This window comes from Dermacentor albipictus, chromosome 1 (genome assembly GCF_038994185.2).
Source record: "Dermacentor albipictus isolate Rhodes 1998 colony chromosome 1, USDA_Dalb.pri_finalv2, whole genome shotgun sequence".
In the NCBI taxonomy this organism is placed as follows: domain Eukaryota; kingdom Metazoa; phylum Arthropoda; class Arachnida; order Ixodida; family Ixodidae; genus Dermacentor; species Dermacentor albipictus.
Genome location: NC_091821.1, coordinates 141,185,828 through 141,211,436, shown reverse-complemented (window position 1 = coordinate 141,211,436; position 25,609 = coordinate 141,185,828). Strand labels below are relative to the sequence as shown.

At 45.4% G+C, this 25,609-nt stretch overlaps 1 protein-coding gene across 8 annotated transcripts in view; it reads right to left on the bottom strand.

Moving 5' to 3' along the window:
- Ac76E (adenylate cyclase type 2 Ac76E) overlaps positions 1-25,609 on the bottom strand; it is an 884,870-nt gene that overhangs the window by 548,525 nt on the left and 310,736 nt on the right. The window lies entirely within an intron of this gene.

Sequence of the window (25,609 nt, the reverse complement as noted above, 5' to 3'; positions counted from 1 at the left end):
CAATGTCGTGCACCAGGCATAATTGTCAAGTGGCTCGATAAGTGCTTTTCAAGCTTTTCAAAACACGAAATAGTACATGTTTTCATATTTTGTGTTCCTGTAGTGAGTTTTCGCATGGAGTCGAAATTTTGTAAACTTGACAAAACTCGCTAAACAATTGAAAATTCTTAACATTTGCTGCAGCTGTACACTTTCTACGATTCTGAGGATGCAAGAGATGTGGTGAAAGCAACTTTTCAATCAATGGGATAAAGTGGTGTCTGAAAGGGTTAAGACGTATGGAAGCATACTTGTTCCTCGTTCTCACAAGCATCTTCAATAATTCCCTAAAGCCTAGTACCTTTTCTAGCACTCGAAAGGTAGCATGAACATTGCCCATGCAAAAATCAGGTGCTAGATGTGCAGTTACTAACTGCCGACCTATATCTATCCTCTTCAGTGCGTCAGGTGTTTGAATCTATATGGGATTCCTCGCTTTCTGTTAGTGCTAAGAGCATTTTAATAAATGAACAGCATGACTTTGTGTGCCGACATTTCAGACTGTCAACAGTGTTCACCACTGCATCGACTTCCAAAAAGACATTTTTTCACTCTCGAACTGGTGCAGAAGCAATAAGTACTCTTAAATGCTTCCAACACTATGGCATTAAGTTATATGCACAAAACGCACCATGTGAAATTTTGATACACCCTACGTGATGCTCCACTTCTTAGGGTCGATGAAATGAAAGATCTTGGTGTGTACTTTGACAAAATGCTAAGCTTCTCTTCACATAGATAATTACACAAGATGCCCTTCATGCTCTTGGAATTGCATGATTTCCACTTACCTGTTGTGTTTCTGAAATTCTGCTGTGTGCCTCCAACTACTAGAGTATGCTTCTGTAGGAGGGGGGTGCAATGAGCAAATCTAATTCTGACCTCATTGAACGCATCCAGAATAAATTGATATCTATCTTAAAGCACCACTTTTGCCATTCTGGTGACCACAGTTGAGCCTTCTCAAGTATACTTCAACTCGCACCTCTAGATTCAAGTCTTAATAAATCACACCTTTTGTTCCTGTATAAGGTGGTCCATGACATTATACATTCCTTAAAGCTTCTTGATCATATGCATTTGTTTGTGCCGCAATAGTATACCAGGTAGCATTCCACATTCGTTGCCTGGGCTTGTTACAAGATTGTGCTAATAAGACTCGACTCCAAAACATACTTCAGAGTTCATTTCCTGTGTTTTGTGTATCTGTAGATAATCATGTAGGATTAACTCCCTTTTACTTTTCCGCGTTTCCTTTTTTTCCTATTTGTTTCTCTATCTTCCATTTTTTTGTCTACTACATTCATGTTTTCTGTACATTTTGTCTCACATAGTGCTCGTTAAGTGCACCTGTACAAAGGCTCTCTAGCTGTTCCTGGGTACTACAATAAAAATTTGAATGATTGATTATTAGCGTAGTATAAAATTGTGCTGTTTTATTATGTACTAGTATACTATTTCAGTTCAGTAGCTTTTGTGCAATTAAAAAAAGGGCATGAATTAAGAAGAGAGAGAGAAAATGATAAATGAAAGGTAGGGAGGTTAACCAGGACTGAGCCCGGTTGGCTACCCTACACTGGGGAAAGGAAGACGGAAAGATTAAAAGAAAAGAAAGTCCACTGGGGATATCAGTCGGTCACTCAGTTTGGATCACAGACGCTGACTCAATCCGATATCTTGCAAATATCGCAGCAGCGCTTTTGTGGCCTTTTGTAGCTGCGACATGCGAGGGCATGGTCCCAAGATCTAGTTCAAGGTGAACGGCTTTCCATCTAGCTTGGATGCTTAGTGATCGTGATGGTATAACCACTGCGCTGGTGGAGCTGGTCTGAGTAGAAGAACCATCCGTATATATGTGGACTCGATCAAAGTAGAAAGTGTGCAAACAATCCACAGCTGCTTGCTTCAAGGCCAAGGTAGGAAGGACGGTCTTCTTTCTAATCCCTGGAACCGTAAGACGCACTTGAGGTTGTTTTAAACTCCACAAAGCTGAGGTTGAACATGCTGAGGGTGTGAAGCCCGATGGTAAGGAGGCACGATGGATGCTGACCTTGTTGGAGAAGGACGCCTGTGGTCGTCGTTCTGGCATGAATTAAGAAAGTCCAATAATATGCTATGTGCCTGATCATATGCATTGTGCTATTAATTTCTTCTGAGTTTTAATAATGGCTGGCTACTGTATGTAGTGTTGTGCAATCAAATAATATGCCACAGCAATTATTGCGTGCCTTGCAGAACAAATTGAATATATCTTTCTCAGTCAAAACATCATGGCAGGCTGAAAACAATAAACTGCAATTTTTCTTTTTGTGGTGACGAAGTGTGTAAATTGTGAAAATAACCTGTTTATATATTTCTGATACTATGCAAATGAGCTGCTCCCATACATTCGAATAAGTGCTTCAATAGTATGACTTGGCAAAGGGCAACGAAAGACTCCTATCAAAACCCTCTAATTCTCAAGCTTGTATTATCTGACGGTATGTTGTTTCATTAATGTAAAGAAAGGCAAACTTGATATGTGGAAACCAGTCACAATATAATATGGCCCTTGCACTGTGAAAATGTTTTGTAGCAATACACTCAACGTGAAGGCCTCCGGATGCGGTGTTGATGCATCAAAACAACCTAGAATAATGGAGGTGCTCCATGGGCTAGATTTGGGAGAATCAAGAATTGGGGGGAGACAAGATACGAATTACATACATTTTAGCTATTCTAGTTTTTCTTTTTTTTTTGTAAGTGCTACAGGTGTTTCAATTTCGCTTTGCTGATTTTCTCAGGACCCACTTTTTCACGTTTCTCTCATGCACCAACAAGCATAATTATATTGACGCGGATGCTTTATCTGTATCCGGTTACCGTATTTCACCAGCTAAAAAATGTTAAACGTTATCGCTCGGTGCAGGATGCGCCTGAACGTATCGCAAGTTTCGCGAATGCTATCGATGGTTCTGTCTGTTGTCGACGAACATTGCTAATCTGATTGCATACGCGACACGAATTGTGTTGTAGTTTCTGGAAGGTGCGCGGGCACCAGCGAATAGGCTGTAACTTTCGACGGCTGACGTATGCAAACCGACGCGCTTGACCCGCAGATGAGATTTTCTACAATTGCCGACATTGCTCGCCGCTATCGTTGCGATTGAGCCGGCACTATTTATTTACCGTCACTACTACGTGGCAATATTTCCAACACAGATTTTTGTCAGTTATACATTGCACGCCTAATTCTCACATAGTTGGCTGTGCAATAAGCTACCAAAAAATGAAATGGTGCAACAGTTTTTGATATATGGCATCGTCGTGCAGGTGTTTGCAAAACGATCTTGCAGGCAGACGACGCGCGTGCGCTGATGTCGATATTTTGTACACTATTGTTACTTCAAAAATAAAAACAAACTTGCGGCAGGTGTATATTCATTATTCAAACGTGTTTTTTATATCTAAAAGCACATACAGATCACTAACTTATTGTTTCAAGCTTAGTTTACAGCAGGCTGTTTTAGGTCGAACTTTGACGGATGAAGGCGGAATAGTCCAGCAACAGTGCGCCGCAGCCGAGGAGCGAGCTTCGGCGCGCGTACGGTGGCTGTAGCGCGCGTCTCCAGTGGTTGCGCGCCCTTTCCCTCCAGCCGAAGCGAAGCGACGCGTTCGCTTGCCAGCGCGCGCCGAAGCTTTCGGCGCGTGCCAGTGGTTGGGCCATTAGATATACCATCTCTACAGCTTCGCTGGTTATCCACCTTCAGAGTCGAATGGCTGCCGAATTAAAAAAAAAAAGCTCCCGTGCCTGTTGTTGCCACTTGTAAATCACCCATCGAAACCCACTCTCAAACACGCACATACACCGAAGTCATGCAACCTGGAAAGATTCAACTTGTTTTACCTTTATGTGATGCTGCGCACTACGATGACCGTTGCTTTAATCCGTTGAGTTCGTGTCTTGTCTCTCCAGCTCATTCGCAGCTACATCCTTCGGTCACTTTTGACAGTTCCCATGCTCAGCACCTTTTGAATCATGGTGAACTCAAAACTTCACGTCCCCGTCGCGAGTTACTTGCGTTTGGCACGAAGCGTTGCAGTCGATTGTTTTACAGCTCTTACTGTTTTTACTTCCAGCGTACGTCACGAACGAGGTGTCGAACCAACATGCTTGATATTCGTTGATCCGTCGACGAATGCTGTTGCCTTCCGCTTTCCGCTTGGAGTAACGCGTTGCACGTTGGGATAACGCTTGCCGGCGACGGTGACACTCGGACGTATTAATTTTGCAAGGTCCACAATGCCCACATGTGCAGATTTTTAATACGGTAGCATTATAGGCGGGCTTCCCCCACTTTGGAGGTATCACATTTCTCTGACGAAAAAAGCGAGCCGATCCCAGTGGCTGTGCTGTCTGAAAATGTGGGCCGACGCCGACGGAAGTGCAGCCTAACAAAGCGCCCCAAACCACTATAGCTGCCACAAAAGAATAATGCGAGAAACTGGCACATGAACGCACGCGTCAAATGTTTCAAAGAGAGACTCTGGCACGAGGTAAACGTGTGTGCGACCACGGCCTCATGGTTAGAGCGCTGGGCTGCTCTGCTGGAATCCAGAGGTTTGATTCCACCATCGGTCACGCATTTATTTACAGTATTATAGACAAACTTCACTCACCCACCTTTAAAGTATCTAACAGAAATATTAGATGTGTGTTACGAGAGCGCGTCGTAGTTCGTAGAGATAAGAGGTATAGAAACGTCACTTTGATAAATGAGAGCGGGCAAGGTCAACCGTGACGCACGCACACGTAGGTGCCGAGACGTCGCAATAAAAGTGTGCTATTCGCATACTTAGAAAGTTGGCAATGGTAAGTTATGGCCTATTATATCGAACGTGAACGTCTGATATGCCTCTTACCAGCGACCGTTCTGACCGTATATATCTAAGCGACGAAAACTACAGAAAATCTGTGGTGAGAGACTTAATTGTACCATAGAAGCGACAGTTCACAGCCGGAGTGTAGCACACTTGAGCTATTGCATTCCGGTGCGTAAAAAAAGTGTCTGACGATTACGATACTCCATAATGCGAAATTTGAGCGCAGCTGAATACGTGTTTTCATTTCGCAATATATCGAGGCAAATAATTTGAGATCCAAATCACTGCACCGACTGGAAGTGGGCCAATAGCGCGAGCGCCTTCGCAGACTGAGGGGCAGTACGGGAATGCTGGCATGATGAGCGGCATCGGTGCCAGCTGCGGAATATTACAAGTGAGCCGAATTTAATATGAGGCCAAATAACCGGGTTCTCCTCCACACACACAAAAAAAATAATTATTAACTCTGTCCTTCACTTTCTGGAAGACTTTTGGTGTCTAGGGCAACAGAGGCTTATGGTGCAACTAAAAGCTTCTATGCAGAGCATTTTCCGCCGTACAGATGGCAGCGGGAGCTCCGACGTTGTCGCGCTGTTGCTTGTAAACATGCTCGCGAAAGGAGACAACTGCGCTTGTAAAGTTGTAACGGTTGCCGCCAGGACCCGACAGGATCTGCGTTTTCTCACCGAACGTGATGGATTCTGTGAGGCTTCGGTGAGTTTTTCAGTTGTAGTGCAGGTATATCCCAGGAAGCACCAATATATATATTAAGGGGCAATAAAGGTTATCTTATACTATTGTCCATCTGAAGAAGGAATCGAGATTTTCCACAATACGTTTCACAGATTTCCCGTTAATTTTAACTCCCGTTTCTACAAGCAATCCGACTCGCGAAAGAGGCTTTGTGCCTTATCGGACTTCCAGTTATACATTAGAATAGGTCAGTCGTGAGCGAGGTGATGGTGCTATTTAGTTCAGAGAGAGAGAGAAATAGAAAGGAAAGACAGGGAGGTTAACCAGACGCACGTCCGGTTTGCTACCCTGCACTGGTAGGTGCTATCCGGATCTGGGCGATGCCTTTGGCTTGGCTGGGTTTCATCGAATCAGCTAACTTTCATTGCCCCGTAAACTCACTATCGTCGTGTAGTACGCATGTGTGCGAGCGGACGTCTGCAGGCGGAGCACTAAGCACGCGGCCTTTTAAAACGAAGCTTTCTCTGCCCCTTCTCCTCACTTTTCGGGCGCTGACTGTTCGATGCTGGCTGTTGTCCTGGACGATTAGCCGGTACCAGACATAGAGCGAACAAGCACCGGATATAGGGCAAACCAAGGCGGCCATGCCGGTAGGTGATGCGCGTAGGCGCAGACGGCCGGGAGCTCCAACGTAAACCAATTGTGGTCATGCGGTCATCATTTGTTCGCCATCATGCCATTACGATGATTCCCTTGTTGGCATGCCTTCGCAATCGTTCCTCAGTCATCACTGTGTCGTCACCACTGCGTTGTAATTTCGTCGTCCTAACGCCGCTGTCGTCGTCATACTTTCGTCGTTTCTCCGCCTTTGTGCCCCATTGTGATCATTATTTCATTCTCATGCCGTCATCATCGTACCGTCATCTTCACTTGGTCATCCTCCTCGCGTTGTCATCGTGAATACGTTGTCATACGATCGTTCTCAGACATTCCATCGTCGTTATACCGTTTTCGTTATGCGTTATGCTGCGTTTGCGTTATGCTTCCGGATCGTCACGCCGTTGTCATCGTGCCGTCGTCGCCTTTCCAACGTCATCATACAATCGTCACATTGTCGACATGTCCTCGTCGTCATTCCCTCGTAGTGACTCCAGCGATCCTATTGTGGTCATTCTGTCATCACACAGTCCTCGTCATGCCGTCGTGACCATTCCGTTGTGGCCATTCCTTCATCATCTGCCAGGAATGCGCATGATCGCGTGCCATAAGCTTAAGTTGAGCGACGCGTTTTCCGGTGAAGATGTGTCAAACTTGATCGTTCGCTCTATGCTTGCAAATGGTCGCCGAACAAGAATAGCGTTCTTCGCAAACAGCAATGAAAGCCTAGTTTAAGTCGACTCCTGCAGAGCGTGGGGTCCGCATATATTTGTTTGCACAAATTCTTCTCTGAGTCCGTACAGTAAAGCGGCGGTAAATCGGAATTTCGTTTCTGCGAGCCAAGATAGGGTGCGCGTCCTTTGTTATTGCACCTGAAGGAAGATCATACCGATCAATATAGTGAATGTTACGTATTAATTTCTCTCGCCAGTGCAAGTTCGAGTGTGTAATAGCTTTAAAAAATTAGATTCTTGAGTTTTACGTGCCAGAACACCTCCAGAAAAGGCACACCTAACCTGCGCCACATTGCTTTTCACGGGGCAAATGGGTACAGAGCCAAAATATTTGTCTTCTTAGCGACAAGGTGCATATTTAGTGCTAAACATTTCCGAATTCCCTGCTATGATTGTAAGTAACAGTGCCAAATACTCTCTTCAATTTCATGGACGTCGTCCCGAACTTGAGCTTTGTATGCAGCCGACACTCCGCATGCAGCGGTAAATTGTTCTAACACCTTTCGACTGCGAAAGAAAAGAAAGTGTGGTCGCTCATGTCCGGCCCGTCGGTCAGTTAGAAGTTGTATTGTTAGACCGAACTCCTGGCGAACTGTTCATTGCAAGCGCCGGTACAACACTCTGCGCACAGAGAAAAGGAATATTTTATAAGAGGCAAATAAAACAGCCAACCAGGAAAACCCACCGCAGTAAAATGCAGTAAGCGATGATGTCCACAGAACAGCTGGAACGCTGCTGGGCGTCTGTCAGATGCTTTTACAGCTTGAGACTCGGTGGCCGAAGCAACATCGTCATTGTTTTTTTCAGTATGCATACGAAAAGATTAAACGACTAGCCTCGCGGTCGCTTCTGGTGCAGCACATCAAGAATGTGCTGGGCTAGGAGGCATGAGCCTACTAGGAGGCCCCGACCTGCTGCTGCCTTACTATGGAACTAATAAATAATACTTACCTCTATCACTCCGCCACATATACGTCTAAAATATGCCATACAATAGCGAGATAAGGCCACGGACCACCACTGGCCGTGCGAACTGCAGTGTGGGGACCACGTGACTCCCTTTTCGGCGCTCAACGTACATGAAAAATGTGATTATCCGCACTTAGAGCCAAGCCATCACGGAACGCTATCTACATCCACTCGGCCTTGCGTATATTCAGCTGGGAGTATACGCAATCATCTCATGACGTAGATAAGAGCCAGTGCGCTCGTGCAAACACCGTGCGAGGTCGCGTAAACTAAGTTATCTTAGAAGCTTTCACAACATAGGCATATCCTTTTGGCGGTAAATAGTCAATAATAGCTGCATGCTGTAAGGCTAGTATGAGAAAGATAATGCCTCTGGATAACACGGTCGCAATGCACGAAAAATTTTGTGTCACCTTTACCTAACCATACCTTGACCCGTTGTCGGGCTGCCTCTGCAGCAGGGTAAGAAACAACGTAACACTAATATAGTACGGCTGTACAAGTGCATCAAACGAAACGTTCGGACATATCAGCGGTAGCTGTACACGTCAAAAACAGGTCCGCCAACTTGGCCAAGAAACGGAAGCCGGCGTGTTTAGGACGGTGAACTAGCAGCACGTCCACCTTACGCCGTTTCAAAAATAAATAAAAGCTCATTGCAGGTCTCAGAATATCCACAGTGCGCTTTATATCGAAGGCTGCGTCGCTGAATCTGGTTTTTAGTGTGGAAAAACTAAAGAAAAAGATCGAGCATAAATAACTGAAACTGATTATCTAAGTAAGTAAATAGGTTTCTGATCCTGTTGAATTATCCGTGCAACATTGTAGGTCACTGAAATGCATCGGACGAACCAGCAAGATCATGAAGATGGCATGTATGCTTAAGGCTTTAATGGTGATTTTATTATCAAAGACCGATGTAGTTATGTTGAATACTCGTGAACAAGTAAGAGCAAACATTTTTAGTGGGTTGATCAGACTATATTTTATTTCGAAGTTTTCCTTTGGGTATGCCTTAGATGTTATGAAAATGCACAAACTTGCACTGGATAGCTTCCGTTTCTTTCGCTACTGCGGAAACCATACAAGACCTCTAGACCTGTGCCTGTTGCGAGGCGAACACTGACAACGGTGCAAACCGGTGGCGACAAGAAAGACTTATCCGGTGACGAATCATCCGACGCGCGCGCACCAATCAGAGAGCCCCCCGAAAGTAAGGAACGCCTCCTCGGGGCCCCTCGTAAAGCGACGCGGCCAGCCCGTCACACGCAAACGGGAATTCTCGAGCACGGGCGCGTTCGGCCAGATACGAACAACAACAACAACGAAAAAAAAAAGGAACCGGGTCAGGCTCCAAAAGAAAGCCAGTCGCTTTAAAAAGGAACATATACGTATGTGGAACAACAATCACCGGCCTAGCTCACTCAAGAGAAATGTACGCCTGCGTACAAAAGTGAATTGCTCTACTGCTACTTCTATTAATTTCATTTTAAACTTAAAACGGATGTTTCACGCTCTCATTCGTGAAAAACTAAGCAATGCTCTCGCGTACCAATACGGGCAAGTTCTTGTTTATTGCTACTCTTTCTGTTAGAAAAAACTGGAATGAATGGCACCGCCGTTCACTGCTGGTGTATAAGCCGATAAATAATCAGTGAGTAACATCAACTGCTGTTTCCTTTCACTGATAAGGAACGAAAGAGCGCTTTTTCTTGCTTTTCTCTGGTCTCGCGCAATATAAGCTTTCTTAACGTGGCTTTCCAGCTGCACTTTATGTTCTATAATCGCACTAGTAGGTCCATTAGCCAATTCATCTTTTTGCGGTTGCACCTGCAATGCATCTTTGAATTTTCGTTGATGGAGTGCAGAAAGAGTGTGAAATAAGCTTATTGTCGCTACCAACACACGAGTGGTAGGCGGTACGCTGAGGTGAACTCAAGCCTGCACGATGCATGGTTTTTAAAGGTGTACAGTCGTCCGCTGGAAAGATTAGCACCATGCATCCGCTTACGCGTTTCTTTGTTGATATTCATTTTAGGGCTATTTACATGTTAACTTTTTAATTAAGGCGAAAGCCTCAGATAGCTCATGGGTCGAAAAATCCGACGACCATCCGGCATTAAGGCATCAAAATTCAAGCGCATGCGCCAGCAAGCCATCCATTTCTTTAGCAGTAAAAAAGCTCGATTATGTCTGTTCACGTTGAATGGGCATCCTTCTAAATAATCAGTGTGGCCGCAAAAGTGTCTGCGGGTGTTTTTTTTTCGGCTTTGTTCATATTTTCCGAGAAATGTACATGTGTTTTACGACGTTTGATTATTATAAGGAAGCCTACCAGAACTGGAAATAAATATGCTGTTGAAAGTTAGCGCTGAGTGTTTACCTAATTTGCCTTGCCGTGTCCCTCTCATTCCGCCTACGTTACAGGAAAGTAGAAGCCACCAGATATACAAGCCCACGTAGCTACCCTCGTCAATTGAAGTGTTAAGATACCCGCCGTGGTTGCTCAGTGGCCATGGTGTTAGTCTGCTGATCACGAAGTCCGGGATTGAATCCCGGCCACGGCGGCCATATTTCGATGGGGACGAAATGCGAAAACACCCGTGTACTTAGATTTAGGTGCACGTTAAAGAACCCGAAATTTCCGGAGTCCTCCAATACGGCGCGCCTCATAATCAGAAAGTGGTTTTGGCACGTGAAACCCCATAATTTTCTTTTGAAGTGTTAAAATTTAAAAAAAAAATTAATTCACTGAACCGGCATATGTGTCTTTATGGTTTTCATACACTTGCTACGACCATTCTAACGTGCCATTAAACGCGCAGAACCAGTGGAGATGTTTAGGTGACCGAAAAGGAGAACAAGAGAAAACAATAGGAAGTAACAACGCATTCCAATGAGAATGTCAAAATAATTTAATGAATGCTTCGCGAGCGCGCAGGCTTTCGCATTTATCCTCTTCAGCGTATGCTGACATGACTGTCATTTTTTTTTTCAGAAATGATCAAGAATGCCATTCCGCAAGCTCTAGAGCGCACTTCACTATGCAGTACATTCCCGTTAAATCGAACCTGGTTAAGCCCAATTTTCGAATACGAAGAACAATATGTGAACATTTGGTTAGTTTCTAATAGATACAATGCAAATAGGAGATCCGCCTAACAGGAACCACAAATTCGGTGATGTTACGTGATGTGACTGATGCTACGTGAGTGACGCTTCCAATTTAGCTCAGCTGGAGGCTTGTATCGGTAGACCTCAAGGAGGCGACTCTGCTGACTACATGAAAAACAAATGGCGCTTCTGTTGGACATAAACAATTATGCCAGCGTCGATGATGATGTGGAAGCCTGCAGAGTTAACACCATGCAAGCAATAGTTGAGGGACTCTTCGAGGAGATTCTGCAGGCTGATAATGATGGGTCAGGACTCTGCTTAAGCGCCAGAAGAACCACCGGCGTTCACACATTACGCAGCTGATAACACGCTCAATACGATGGGGAAATTCGTTCCAACAATATGAAAGCGATGAATAATTTTCGAGCAAGATGGGTGAAACGTAAGCATTTGACAGCGTACAGCTTTGCACATCACTGGCAAGCAACAATTACTCAAGAGATTAAACAAGATTGCACGCAGCAATACTTCTTCCTGTATCGCACAAATGCACTAAATGTCTCATTTATATCTACATTATGTTTCAATGATATTTAGACATTATTGTTGCGTGTCGTTAATATTGTTCGTTGCTGCAGGAGTTGTACATATCGAGCTTTGTAAATCACTTCTGATAGGATAAAGAAATCTTCCCGGTCCCCTTGAACTCTTTTCAACGGGGTCGAGTCTACTACATTTCATACCAACTTATGTTGCCAATAGGCCCAGGGGCATTACTGTAGCGAACAGATCCCGATGCGAACTCAGATAGGCTTCCTCAACATGGGTGCTAGCCTGACATGCTCCTTTTCATCGGCGTATTTGCACGCAGTGCTAAACTTGACCATTAAAAGAAAACATATCAATCTGCACAATCGCGTGTAACACGCGAATCAGTCACCACAAGGCACAGTGAATAGGATTTCTAAAACTACCAATTAAGGTACCGCGGTCCAAAGGGCCTCCCGTATCCTTGTTCCGGATAAAATGATGAGGGGGCGAAGACTACCGTTAATTTGACCACACGACGTAGTGCGCAGTTTGGGAAGCCGGATCACAGCAGTGATAAACGAGCGGCATCGCAAAAGATCGATAACGGTAACGGTTTGTGAGGCAGGTTCCCTCATTAGCGAATCCCCGCTGACGCAGCGCGTCGTCAGAAGCTGCGAACAGGGATTCACTTACGCAGTTTGGTTGTTTGCAGAGCAATCTAGAGGCATTATATATAATGGGTGAAGAAATCAGCGAGAAAGACCTAACTTAAAGGCGGAAGAGTAAGTTAATCAGCGGAAGCACAAGAAAAAGACTGATGCATGCTTCGCTGAATAGGCTTCCATAATATATATTGTAATACAGAATACCGTTGACTAAAGGAGCACTTGAGATGAGGGCTGTAGGTGACTCCAAACAGTAGGCGTAAGAATAAAAAAAAAGAAGAAAATAAAATGTGTAATCCACCACCGCTGAGCTTTCTGCTATTAGGTGATCGCTGCCTTTGCTTCCTTTCAGAGCCGTTCGGTGTTCTACCAAGCAAAGCGCCAAAAAAAAAAATACCGGTGAATTATTGCCTAGAGTTACGTTTTGCCTTCATCGATATGGCATGCATGGGTATAATGAATGTATACTATCAGAGAATAAGTTATTAGTGTCAAAAATGGACCCGAATGTTCTACCGAGGATACCCAGACAAGAAAGCAAGTGAGATAACACGCTGAATTGTAGCTCAGCCCCTGTCTGAAACGTTAACTCAAAAATATAATCACAAGATGTGAATAGCAAGCACAAGATAATGCCAGCCGCACTCACCATGGTAGGTTAAAGGGCCCCTGATACGGTTCGGACAAATTTTGTAGACGCGTAGGGTACAGCTTCAGTAGAACATTCGCACCACAATTTAAGTGAAGCGTTACGTATTAATGGAGCTACAAGCGATTAGAAGTTACCCTCCTCCCCAGCCATGCTTTTCCTCCTCAACTCGTTCGCCGAGCGAGCGGGGCTAAGCTCCGCCTTCACTGGTCCTGCGTCACGATGAGACGTCACATCGTCCACTTCCGGTTGTTTTGAAGCCCGCCCCCGCCCGCGCGGAACCTCTCCGCTAGCCGCTTGGCTGTCGACCCCAAGCGAGAGCTATGGAAGCAGCGTGCGTTGCGAGCATTCTGTCGTAGCGCCGAACGTGGCTGGTATTCCGTTAGCCACAGGCAAGCTGGTCATATCGGCAAATGACTGGAGGCATAAACTCAAGCTGATGAAGGAATTTTGGCGCAGACGTACGTGAGCGGCCTGATCGGTCTGCACGGTCCAGACATTTGTTGGCGCAGCGCTTAACCAGCCAAACAAAGCGCTAATATTGCTCTAACCAAGTGTAAAACATTTTAAACATTTATAAAAAACATCGTGTTGATGATTACACTCCTGCGAAAAATACGCACCAGCAGCAAAAAAGAATACGCTTCGTTGCTGCTACTGTGTATGGTTGAGCTCTATGCCACCAGGTGGCTGCACCGTGCAGACCATTCACCTTTGCCCTTCTGCTCATCTCGGCTCATCCCGTTACGGCACAGTCAAGCGGCCAGACCCTGTCCCCTTGCGCTTATGTTTGCCCTAATACGGGACTCGCGAAACGCTAGTGCGTTAGTAATCTTCCGGTGTAAAGTGACGGCCACAAACGTGCAAATCCTGGCGCCGATCGGATAGCGGCAGTCCGATGCGCAGCAGCCAGTTCGCTCGTACGCTGCCCTGCAGAGGGACACGATGTCGCAGCTTGACATATTGCCAGTCGCTAAGTTTGCAGTCCACAAGGCAACAAAGTCGAATCATAGTGCTCGCGAAAAGACTGAGACCAACTCTGACCGCGGAGCTCTCGTAAAAATGGAGTACGTTGTAACACAAGCAGACGACACTTGCTGTGTGCCGGAAGTGCTTAAGTGCACTGAAAAATTGTTCTTGTGCATTCTCTTTCTGCTACTTTCTCTTTATAAAAACAAATTAACTAACATTCCAACTATTACGAAGATCATTTGTTTACCATAAAGTTGGAAAAATTATCGATCACGCGCCCTGGTCAGCCAATCGGATAGCTCGCCCCACTGACGTCATATGGGTGATTTCGGTCATATGGGTAGGGGCGGCTTAAAATTCCGCCGAGCAGTGCGCTGCGATCGGCAGCGATGTGCATTTTTAAAACCTTATAATAAATTACACGCTTTACGCAGAGCACTTAGATGTGTCAATTAATGATCAGAAGGACCTACTCTAACGACTCAGTACGCTTGTAGAAAATCGTCAAAAGCGTTTCAGGGTCCCTTTAAGGTATTTATCAAGCGCTTATGTATTTTATCGCAAATATGCATGAGGCTATATTCTAAGACCTTGACATTTCCGACATCACACATACATCGGCTGTCACTTGACACTCCAGATAAAAACAAGTTGTGCAAATCTGCCGCCATTTCAATTCGCTAGCTCTGGAAAGTAACTTAACAGGGAGAGGTGGGCTAGTTGGTGATCAATATTGGAATGCATCATGTAACCGCGCAAACAACAAAGGACAAAGAAGGAAACACACGGACAGGCGCGGAGCAGGGGTAGAAGGATTGGCGGGGGGTAGCAAATTGGCTGATCATTGTCGCCACTGTCGTAATTGCACGCCTAGTTTCCGCGACACTAAAGTCTTGAAGATGTTTGCGTCACAACCGAGCCGAGAAATCTATGAAGCTTACTGTATAAAAATGCAATCTGGCAGCTGCGTAAGCAGCTCTTCGGTGTGACTGAGTGATAAAGAGTTCAATTATTTACATGCAAATTTATGCCACTCACGCCCGCAGGCCAATGTCGAGTGATGGTTCTCCGATGATTAGCAAGTGGGATTATGATACATGCATAAATGTGGGCTTTCCCGGAGTAAGTCTCAGTTGAAGTTCCGCGCCTGTCCTGTGTGTTTCCTTTTTTGTCCTTTGTTGTTTGCGCGATTACATGATGCATTCCAATAGCTCTGGAAATCAGGGCTTGAAAGCAGAATTTCCCTCTCCAGCGTAATGGTTGCTGGCGCAGTGCACTCTAGTATTGAGTAGGCATCCCTGAGGAGATTCAGGACTTCAACATTAGCGTGTTCACCCTGGTCGTCATGAAGGGTGTGCGCCCATCAGTGGCGAAACCATGATGTGTCGCCACCCTGGCTATGCTTTCCGCCCTCTATCATCGTTACGGGATGTGGGCATTGCGCTGGAAAACGTCCAGTATCCCTGTGAACCACCCACAGGGGGAAAGCAGAAAAGGCAGACGGTGCGCGTCAGACAGAGAAGCCTGCCTGCGAGCGAGGTGTGGTAATCATGCATGGCGTTTCGTCAATAATACATGGCCATAGCTCGAATATAAATGGAACTGTTACTAAATGATGTGGATATACTGTGCACCTCTGGAACACCGCGCGCTTCACGCGATGAGCACTGATCAAGAACACACAAAAAAGCTTTTACGCTCGCTGCTGCGTGTATTTGCTCGTGCGTTAGTTATTTTCTGTGTGTTCGTTCAGTGGCAGACACCGCTTTTACACGCAGGCACCCACAGTGGCTTTAATATTTCATCCGCGCCTTCCTGCTGGTCCAGTGGACCCAGAAAGAGTTTTTCGGAAAGGGTGCTTTTGGCGTGCTAGTTTGGTCTTCTTATTGAATATCACACGCGATACTGCCTTGAACAGCACGGATCGAGAGAAAGAGAGAAGAACAAATAGAGAAGCCAGGAAAGTTAAAAAGTTAACTACAGGAAAAGCGCCTGGTTAGCCACTCGAAGCTGCAGAAGAGAGTAAAAATATGAGACAGAAAGGCGAGACGCAGTGAATTCGTGCACGTACGCCACCAGCAGCGCACACTGAAACGCGTTAGCGTAGGCCAGTCGACCCCAAAAAGCACAAAAGTGCCTTCCGTGGGCCGACAAGCTGAGCGAGCAGCGTTGGCACGGCCAACGCATGAACGTCTAGTCTCCCCAATACGTTGGAGAGTGATTTTCTCCGTAAGTAAAATCAAAGACAATGGCGCACTGAATGATCGATGTTTCCCTTCGCAGCTGCCGAACTCGCATGTAGCAATGTCGGCCATTCCAATGACTTCTGAACAAGCTATCGAGAAAGTAACTCTCTTAACCACAGTCTAGACAAAAGAGAGGCCTCCCGTTGTAGCAGTCTTGGTGGAGGTCGGAGTAGTAGAAAAGTGTAGCAGCCATCTATACATAGGATTATCACTGCGCAATTCATATTTCAACACAGTTCAACTACTGGGATAGCGGTTACTTTAAGGTTAAGGTTTCTTGACAAGTAAGCACTCTGAGTAACTAGCGCGTAGACAACGATGCTCTGTAGGTGGACGAGTGGGCACAGCCGTTTGTCAGCCAGATCTTTGTTGGGAGAGAATCCCAGAATCCCTCTTATACACGGAATGATGGACATCGTGTACACCGCTAGAGAGTGGAGGAAAATATCAATACAAAATAATAATCTTTGTTTGGGCTATTCAGCTAATGGCTACGAACGATTACGAAATGATGCAAACAAATAAGTGTGTGCACCTAAAACTACCTACCCCCAACTCCTTTATATTTAGGTCAGCTCACGACAACTATGCACTGATAGCGCAATACACAAGAATTAACAGATGCTATATTTGCAGTTCGGCTGCGGTCTGTGTTTTTTCTCCCCAAACACCATTTTTTAAAAATTTGCTAAGAGTATACGAAAACACACCGGGAGCCCTATTCTAGTCAAGCTCCCCGTTATTTGTCTTTTCTCACACTTCCTTACTTGTTCAGAACTCGATATGGCCTGCGGTGGTTGCAATACCCATTACACCAAACGCCGTTATATTCACTTCGAAGTCACACACGCCGCCATAAGCCTGAAAAAATACGACGATAGAAATCGCTGAAGAAGTTTAGTCGCAGACGACATAGTAGCCCCATTTCCTACGATGCTCCGTTTATTTATTATTTCAACAATCGACAACCCGTTCCTAGCAACTTTGTCGAGTGTGTCCTCGGCCCTCCACTGAGTAAATGGATGCAACGTCGCAATAAATATGGCCGGGGTGCCTTCTTTGACGTTCGTACGCTTCCACCAAGGGAACGTAACACTGCCTCGTGCAATTCCCGGTACCGCCAGCGAACACGTCCATTACAGCGGGAAGGAGCGGTCAGATATGCCGTTTAATTAAAGCGCCAGAGTGCGCCTGGACGCGGCGTTTCTCCGTCCGATCACAGCCTCCGATTCACTTCAGCGCGTCGTCGCGGCCAGCGGCGGGGAAATAAACATACTCTCACCCGCCACCTCACATGAAAGACGGAGGCACGAACGTGGCTCCTTGTTTCGGCGCGAGCGAAACCAATTGAGGCATCATGGGCGGCCGTGCACTGTTATCGGAGCCGTGTTTCATCAACTGCGCTCCAGGCTCTGATGGCGACCTGCAAGCCGAATGGCTTTTCCGGCCAGCATCTTCCGATGGACGCGGCCGGGGAGAGAGCGCGGCCGAGCGATGTTGCCGGCGGCCCTTTCCACCTCGCTGCTCGGAACACGAAAGTCGACTCGGAAGGCGTGGAGAAAACGGGATTTCCTATCGCGGGCATAATGGCGGGCGAGCGGAGGCACAATGACGCGCGCGGGAAGCAAGCCCGGCGCTCGTACACGGCCCGCCTACGCCGAGAACAGCCCGCGTGTTCCTCCGGCCGTGAACACCGAGAAGCTCCGCCAGAAGCGCGGAGGTAAACAGCGCCGCTCGAGTGCCGGGAGACGGTTGGAAATATTTGTTTAAGCCGACGCCGACCGACAAGCCCTACTTCTCAAAATCTCGAAGCGGCCCCTCGTCGCAGCACGCAAAATTTGACACGGCAATGGGAAGGAAGGCAAAGTGCGGAAGTGTCGCAGGTACGCACTCCTGCGTCGACAAATCTGCGCTTCTCTCCCTTCCGCTCCCCGGTGGCGCTGTGTTGACAGCGTCTGCTTTCCGTGAGCCAAGCTGACGCTGACATCTGCGGGTGAAGGTGGAGCATGTGGCTCCGGCTAGTTTGTAACTCTCGTTGTTTCAGGCGAGCTAATTAGGCCACCGCAAACGAATAGAAAGTGTAGCGTCCCGCTCTGGTGTTTAAAAGTAATTTCATTCATTATATACGACTCCCTTTTTTGTTTTGTTCTTGTTCCTACTTTTAAGAAATTGCCTGGAGCATATAAAGCGCCATTCGCTCTGTTCACACGGATTAGCTGACAGCTGGCGGACGTTACTTACACGACAAATGAATACGGCCAGTTACTTGATTAACCACTAATTTACTTTCCAATTGTTCACTTTGGGACACATATCGAAATTAAAAAATACGAAGGAGCCGTAGTCAAGTCCTGGCTGTTAAAACGAAATCCTAAAGCTAGCAGCCATTTAGTGATATGCTGTCCCAATAAATTTCTTTCTTAATGGATTATATGTTTCTCAATACATTCCACAACTTTTCCGTTTGAAGTTTCTTTTTATTTTCTTTATATCTGCATTCTTAAAGATAGCTGATAACGTTACTTTTTCATTTTTTTTTTCATTCGGAATTGCAGCTCAAGGAACTGCGAGCATTACCGAGTTGCCGGCGTGCAGGTACCGTGCAGGTGCTTTTTCTGAAGCTTAGATTCATATTGTTATGTATATTTATATAGTTATGCATATAATGTTGAACTAAACAAAGGACCCCACACAGACTCAGACTCCGATACTAACTCTAGCAATGAAATTTTGAAAAAGGTCCTTAAAGAGCAGACCAAAAGAAACAAAACTTTAAAAGAACTGATCTGCAACATGAAAAAGGTAGAAGCGACTGTTCATAGTTTCGAAACTAAACCAACATCAATTGAAGACGAAATGGCGCGCCTGAGAAATTGAGGAAATAATAGCCAAATGGGAAAAAACACGCGGCGATACGCAAAAACAAATTGAGGGAACTAACCACTAAGCTTGATGACTTCGAGAACAGGAGTCGACGCAGCAATTTAGTTATTTAAAAATTAAATTATGGGGTTTTACTTGTCAAAAGCACTTTCTGATTATGAGGCACGCCGTAGTGGGGGACTCCGGAAATTTGGACCACCTGGGGTTCTTTAACGTGCACCTAAATCTAAGTACACGGGTGTTTTCGTATTTCGCCCCCCTCGAAATGAGGCCGCAGTGGCTGGGTTTCGATCCCGCAACCTCGTGCTCAGCAGCCCAACACCAAGGCCACTAAACAACCACGGCGGGTAATTTAATTTAGTTATTTACGGCGTGGCTGAGGAACCAGACGAGGATGCGAAATCACTTGAACGCATAGTGAAACATATCTTTAAGGACATACTGGGCCCTGAAACAAAATCCCTAGAAAGGATCAACAGGGTAGGCACTCGAAGCAGAGGCCGAAAGCGCCCAGTCATTGTCCGACTCTTGTGGTGGAGGATCACGTATTGTGATAAGCGCATAACCTTGGGGGGGCATGTACAGACCACCGAATGCTGTCCCTGAACATCTTTAAACGATGAACGACTATCTTTCAAAACACACCAATAAAAAGTCAAAAAATTATCGTAGCTGGGGAGTTCAACACACCCGGAATAAATTGGAATACTCTTACACACGACGGTCGGGAAGTACGAAGTTCAGAATCCCTACTGGACACCGCCTTCTGCTTTTCTTTAGATCAACTGGTTACTGAAGATACCCGGATAAATTCAGCCTCATCGTCGCTTCTAGACCTAATATTCGTGAGCAGTACGCTGCAGGGATCTACTATAAATATTGAAAACGGTATTTCCGATCACAAGGCGATTATCTTATCCTGCCCCGTACGAACGGCTCGGAAAAAAAAAAAAACCGGCCCCCACATATGCAAAAGATTATGCGCACGCTGACGATCCTGCCGTATTCAGCTTCCTGGAGTGAAACTTGCCAGAGTTCAATAGAATGACAGACGTGAACGAACTGTGGTCATGTTTTCAAGACAACGTTTCTTTTTGTGAGGCTAATTTTATTCCGCAAAGGAAAAAGCGTATCAGCAGAGACTACCCACGGGTAACCCGAGAAATAATAGACAGTTTTAGCAGAGCGTTTGCTTGCGCTCCGCTCCGCACACGTTTCACGCGCGCCGGTGGCTGCATAGAATGCATTGATTTCGCTTATCTAACAAGCGCGTCTCCCAGAGACGCCACTGACGTGCTCTCAGCTTGGCGGTAAAACGATTAGGAAAGCATCTACACGCCCCCTGACGCACCGCTAAATCAGCTTCCTAGCGGAACGTGGTCAGCGGTCCCACCTTCCGCTGCCGCTATGTGTGCTGTGCGCACGCGCGTCAGTGTTCCCGGTAGCGTTTTGCTGAGCGCCTGCGTGCCAATTGTTGTGATAGGCCGGTCTGAGCGGAGCGGACCGTAAACGCTCTGCTAAAACTCTCTAATACAGATGAAAATGAAAGTTAAACGCCAACGGAGAAAGGAAAGAACGGCGACACCTATAACCTTATCGTTACTTTACAACGTAAAACCGCAGAAGCCAAATCGCGTTTTCACAACATTACCTTCGTTAATGGCGCAGAACCTCCATAAATGCTGGTGATATTTGGCTGATAAACACGAAACCATTTCACAAATAAAAATTTCAGATACCATTATTTCCGAACCGGTAGGTATTGCGAAGGAATTTAACACTTTCTTTCCAATCTGTTTTCCCGAAACATGCCTCTAACGCCCAACTATAGCCGTATCCACTGATAGTGTCCATGTCAGAGTTAACTATAAGCAAAGTAGGCATCATTTCTTTGTTAGGAAAATTGGATTTGAAGAAATTTCCCAGCCCCGACAACGTTACTAATTCATTTCTGAACCATTATGCCAAATGGGTATCCAAATACCTGCACAAAATATTTATCACCTCCCTTGAAACAGCGACGTTTCAAGAAGATTGGCGCAATGCTAAGATCATTCCAATTCCCAAATCAGGTTTGAAATTAAAATTAAATAACTACCGTCCTGCATCGTTAACAAACACTTGTTGCAAACTATTGGAACACATAATTTTCAAGGTCATAATTGCCCATTTAGAAAGTAACAATCTGCTTTACGGCCGACAACACGGATTTAGATCAGGTCTGTCAACCGTAACCCAACTGATTGAGTTAACGGACGAAATGTCTAATGCAATAAACGATGGAGAACAAACAGCCGCAATATTCTTACATTTTTCCAAGGCGTCTGAAGTTGTCCCGCATCAACATTTAATTACAAAACTGTCAGCCTTTGGTATCGACAGCAAAATAATTTCATGAATTTGCAGCTTTCTGTTAAATCACAAACAAAGTGAGGCCATAGATAAACACGTCTCGCAGCAACTTGAAATTTACTCAGGGGTTTCGCAAGGGTCCGTTCTTGATCCTATCTTATTTCTTATGTACATCAATGATATGCAGTTTAATGCTAATGGAATGGTCCAAATGCGGCTTTTCGCCGATGATTGAGTAGTATACACAGTTGCACGTAATATAGGACCCCAAATCGAACTAAACAATTCACTTCAATCCATCCGTTCATGGTGCGACACATGGGGCATGAGACTGAATGCATCAAAAACAAAATGCATCCCATTTCCTAACAAGAAAAATCCACTCCATTTCACGTGTACTCTAGGAAACACCGCACTCGTCAAATGCAATCGATTGAAATACGTGGTCCTCAATATCACGTCGAACCTTAACTGGGAACCTCACTTCTCCTCCATTGTCAGACCGCTGAAGGTAAACTGTCCTCCTTAAAAAGAGAACTGCGCAATAGTCCGCCGCACGTCAAATTAAATGCATATAAAACGCTTATCAGACCATCATTAGAATATGCTGATTTAATATGGAGCCCTTATCAAAAACGCTTAATTGATAAAGTAGAGCGCATGCAAAAACTGGCAATCAGATTGATATATTCTGATTATTGAAGGCAGTTCAGTGTTTTTGAAGGATTATTGAAAGCACATCTAAAACCACTGGCACAACGAATAATATTCTCAATACTTAAGTTCCTTTACCTTTTGTACCACGGCCACTTCAAAGTTCCACGGTCACGTTGCTTACTTGATCCGTTTTTACACTTATCAACAACTAACCACAGTAAGGTGGTTCGCCAACCTCCAGGCCGCGTTAATACGCATAAATATTCACTGTTTCCCTCCGCTATTTCTAAGTGGAAAGACTTACCTAAAAGTTGTAATATGTTGTAATACTGTGGAATCTTTTGTAACCAAAGTTGAAACCATGTATTTCAGTTCATGATTGCTGTTGTTTTACCTTTGTCCCGTTGCAGTTTTTGACTTTGAGGCCCTCGTCTGTATATTGTATCTTACCCATTCATTGTATTTACAGAATAATAAACTGAAACTGACACGGGTACTTGTTTCTCGGGTGAATGCGTGTCTTCCAGAACATCCTACACCATTCGCGTCGCGCATACATGCAATGAGATTACAAAAGGTGCGGTGGCAACAGACAGCGGATAGAACCATCGATGATATTTGAAGTCATAGCGCTGAATTGACCCGGACAAGACGACAGGACGTGCGCACGTCCTGCCGTCATTCTTGTCCGTGTCAATCCAGCGCTACGACTTCAATTGATGCAACGAACCAACTAGCCTAAAAATTCGCACTCCTGGATTTCATCGATAACATTCCAGATACTTCTGATACTTGCTCGCGCGTCCTGCGCTGAGCGATAGCATTTGTTAGGCGATGAAACGCGGTCACCTGATAAACAAGTACACGTGTTTATATATTTATACAGGGCAGAAGACGCGCGTACTAAGACATTTATTGAAGTTTCGGCCAGGGTCCGGCCTTCATCAGAATACAATGTAAGACGTAAGAGCGTCACGTAAGTTCACTTAAGCCATACAATAATGTATTCTGATCAAGGCCGGGCCCCGGTCAAAACGTCAATAAATGGCTTCGTACGCGCGTCTTCTTCACTGCGTAGATTTGCCTTCACTGAAAAAGAGAACAATATGTATATATATATATATGACACCAACAAACAATGAATGCAAGTATTGGGATATCTAACTTTAACATTAACAGGCCTACCACAAGTGAAGCGCCCAAAACGCGGACCTGAGGAGGGTACCACACATGTCGTACCAACAAGGCCGAATTTCTACGCTTCTCAAGTTTAATAGACAATTCGTTTGAACTAGTTGGTACGATTCTATCTCAAAAAGTCACATTATGAAGTTAACGGACAATAAAGGCAAGCCGACAAAATCAATAAATAATTGCGCAGTTTAAAAAAATATCTATTTTCCCCTATGTTTCCCTTGGCGTCATTGTCTCTTTGCTACATCAGATCGAGCCCCTCGGTTCCCCTGATTGTTCCCACTCAGCGTAAATGTTTGTATTTCTTACAGAGCGAGAAAACGAAACGCTGCACACTGGTGCCTTACGGGGCCACCAAGCACCGTTGGCATCACGCCATGCGGTAAGCAGACAAATGAAAGAGAAGTTGGCCTGCACTGTACTGGTCAAGCGGGGAATCTGATAATTCACCTTTCGAGCCTGAGCCGCGTGCTCTATACCGACTTAGGCGGTATAGATCATCGTATCATCGCCAAAATGGGTTTGAAGGAGCCACTTTCAGGACCGTTAACCGCACCGCAGCCCTACAGACAGCACCGCCGGCAAGAAACTCCGGAAGATTTCATCACCCGATCCAATTACTCAGCGACAAATAAGCGTAAAGGCATGTTCTGTATTTTGAAAATATTTGATCGGGCAATGCTTGTCCGTTGAGCTTAGACAGCTACACGCCTGTTTTGGCTAGGGCTCCTCCATATAAGGCACGGACCCCGGCACAAACAGCACAGCGGGAAGATAAACTTTCCGCTGGAGAGAGAGAGAGAGAGCCAGGCTAGCCAGACCGAACAGCGCAAAACATCCCATGGAGCAGGTCACTGTCGGCGTCGCTGGAAAAATAGTGCTGTACGTGATCGCGAGAACGAGGCTTCGCCGCGAAGACCGCTACGAGTAAAGGTGCTGCATCAGCTTTCATTGCGACTGTGCTGCGAGTTCAGCGCAGCACCATAGCAATTATTGTGGTTACTGTGCTTTTTATCATCATCATTATTATTATTATTATTATTATTATTATTATTATTAGTAGTAGTAGTAGTAGTAGTAGTAGTAGTAGTAGTAGTAGTAGTAGTAGTAGTAATGGGTGGTTGTTTATGTATTAGTAGTGATGAGCAGTGATCGAACAAGAAATGTCGGTTGAGCCAAACAATAAAAGGGCGAAGGAGGACGTTGACGATAGAGTCAATTACTTTCTGAGGCAAACAGCCCTAACTTCTGTCAATCACGTGGCTTACACCCTGCCTGCAGCAAAAACGCGCAGGATTCGTTCGGTGACGACTGTTGCTCTCCAAACCGCAATACTGTGATGCCATTACGCCGCATACCGATAGACATGATGTGGTAGAAAACAGTGAATTATATAGACATGTAGACCGCTTAATATTAACGTAGCTGCTATTACGCAGTCTACGTAATAACAGTCTACGTAATGGTACACGTAACAGTGACGTAACATCAGCGTGGCTGTTATTACGTAGCTGAACGTAGCTTATAGTTATACGTTCAGATATGTAATAGGCGGAATGTGTCTCTTATTTCTTTTTCAACTTTTTATGTGCTTTATGCATCTCTTTTCAGAATTCTAAACACTCGGCTCAGGCAGGGCGCAAAGCATAGTTCAGTGGTACACGCAAGCTTAGGTACGCGGAAATTCTAAGCTTTTTCGTTTGTCCTTTCAATTTTGTAAATTTTATGCGGCTTTTTGTTGTTTCGCTTAATTAATAATTAACCCTTCCTTAGGAGCCGAAAGACACAAACATATCGAGAATTGCTTAATCGAGAGTGTATGAAGCCCTTTTAAGTATACATCTCTTGAAAACGTGAATACATGTAGAATTCGACATTGAACATTTTGCAGCGATGAACCAGGCGAGGGGTAGCGTTTTTGCGAACCAGCAGGCACCTCGTCGAAGTCTCAAAATGCGATCTCACTTATACACGGTTCATGCAAAAGCGAAAAGGAATTTGCTGCTCTCCCGCCTCATCCAAAGCACTTGGTCCGTCGGCAAGGGAAAAGAGGTAAGGTCAGAAAGCACTGGATAGAAGAGACAAGCAAACAAGCAAAAACGGATGGAGGTAAGGACCACTCGGCGAACGGGTGCGCCGCACAAGTGGGTTCCTATGTCGGAACCTTCCGAGCGCGACTTCTCGTCTGTAGGGAAAGCACTCAATAGAAAACTAGAGGAGCAGCAGGAAGACGAAAAGAAAACGCCTTCACGCTAAATAATTCTACATTTGAGAATAGATACAAAAAAAAAATGCAAACGCCCCGATGCACGCGAAGCGCCAATTTGGTACCATAGCATCTCGGCTGTGAGCGAGAAATGTGTCGCTGAATCCGGGGGTCCAGTTATT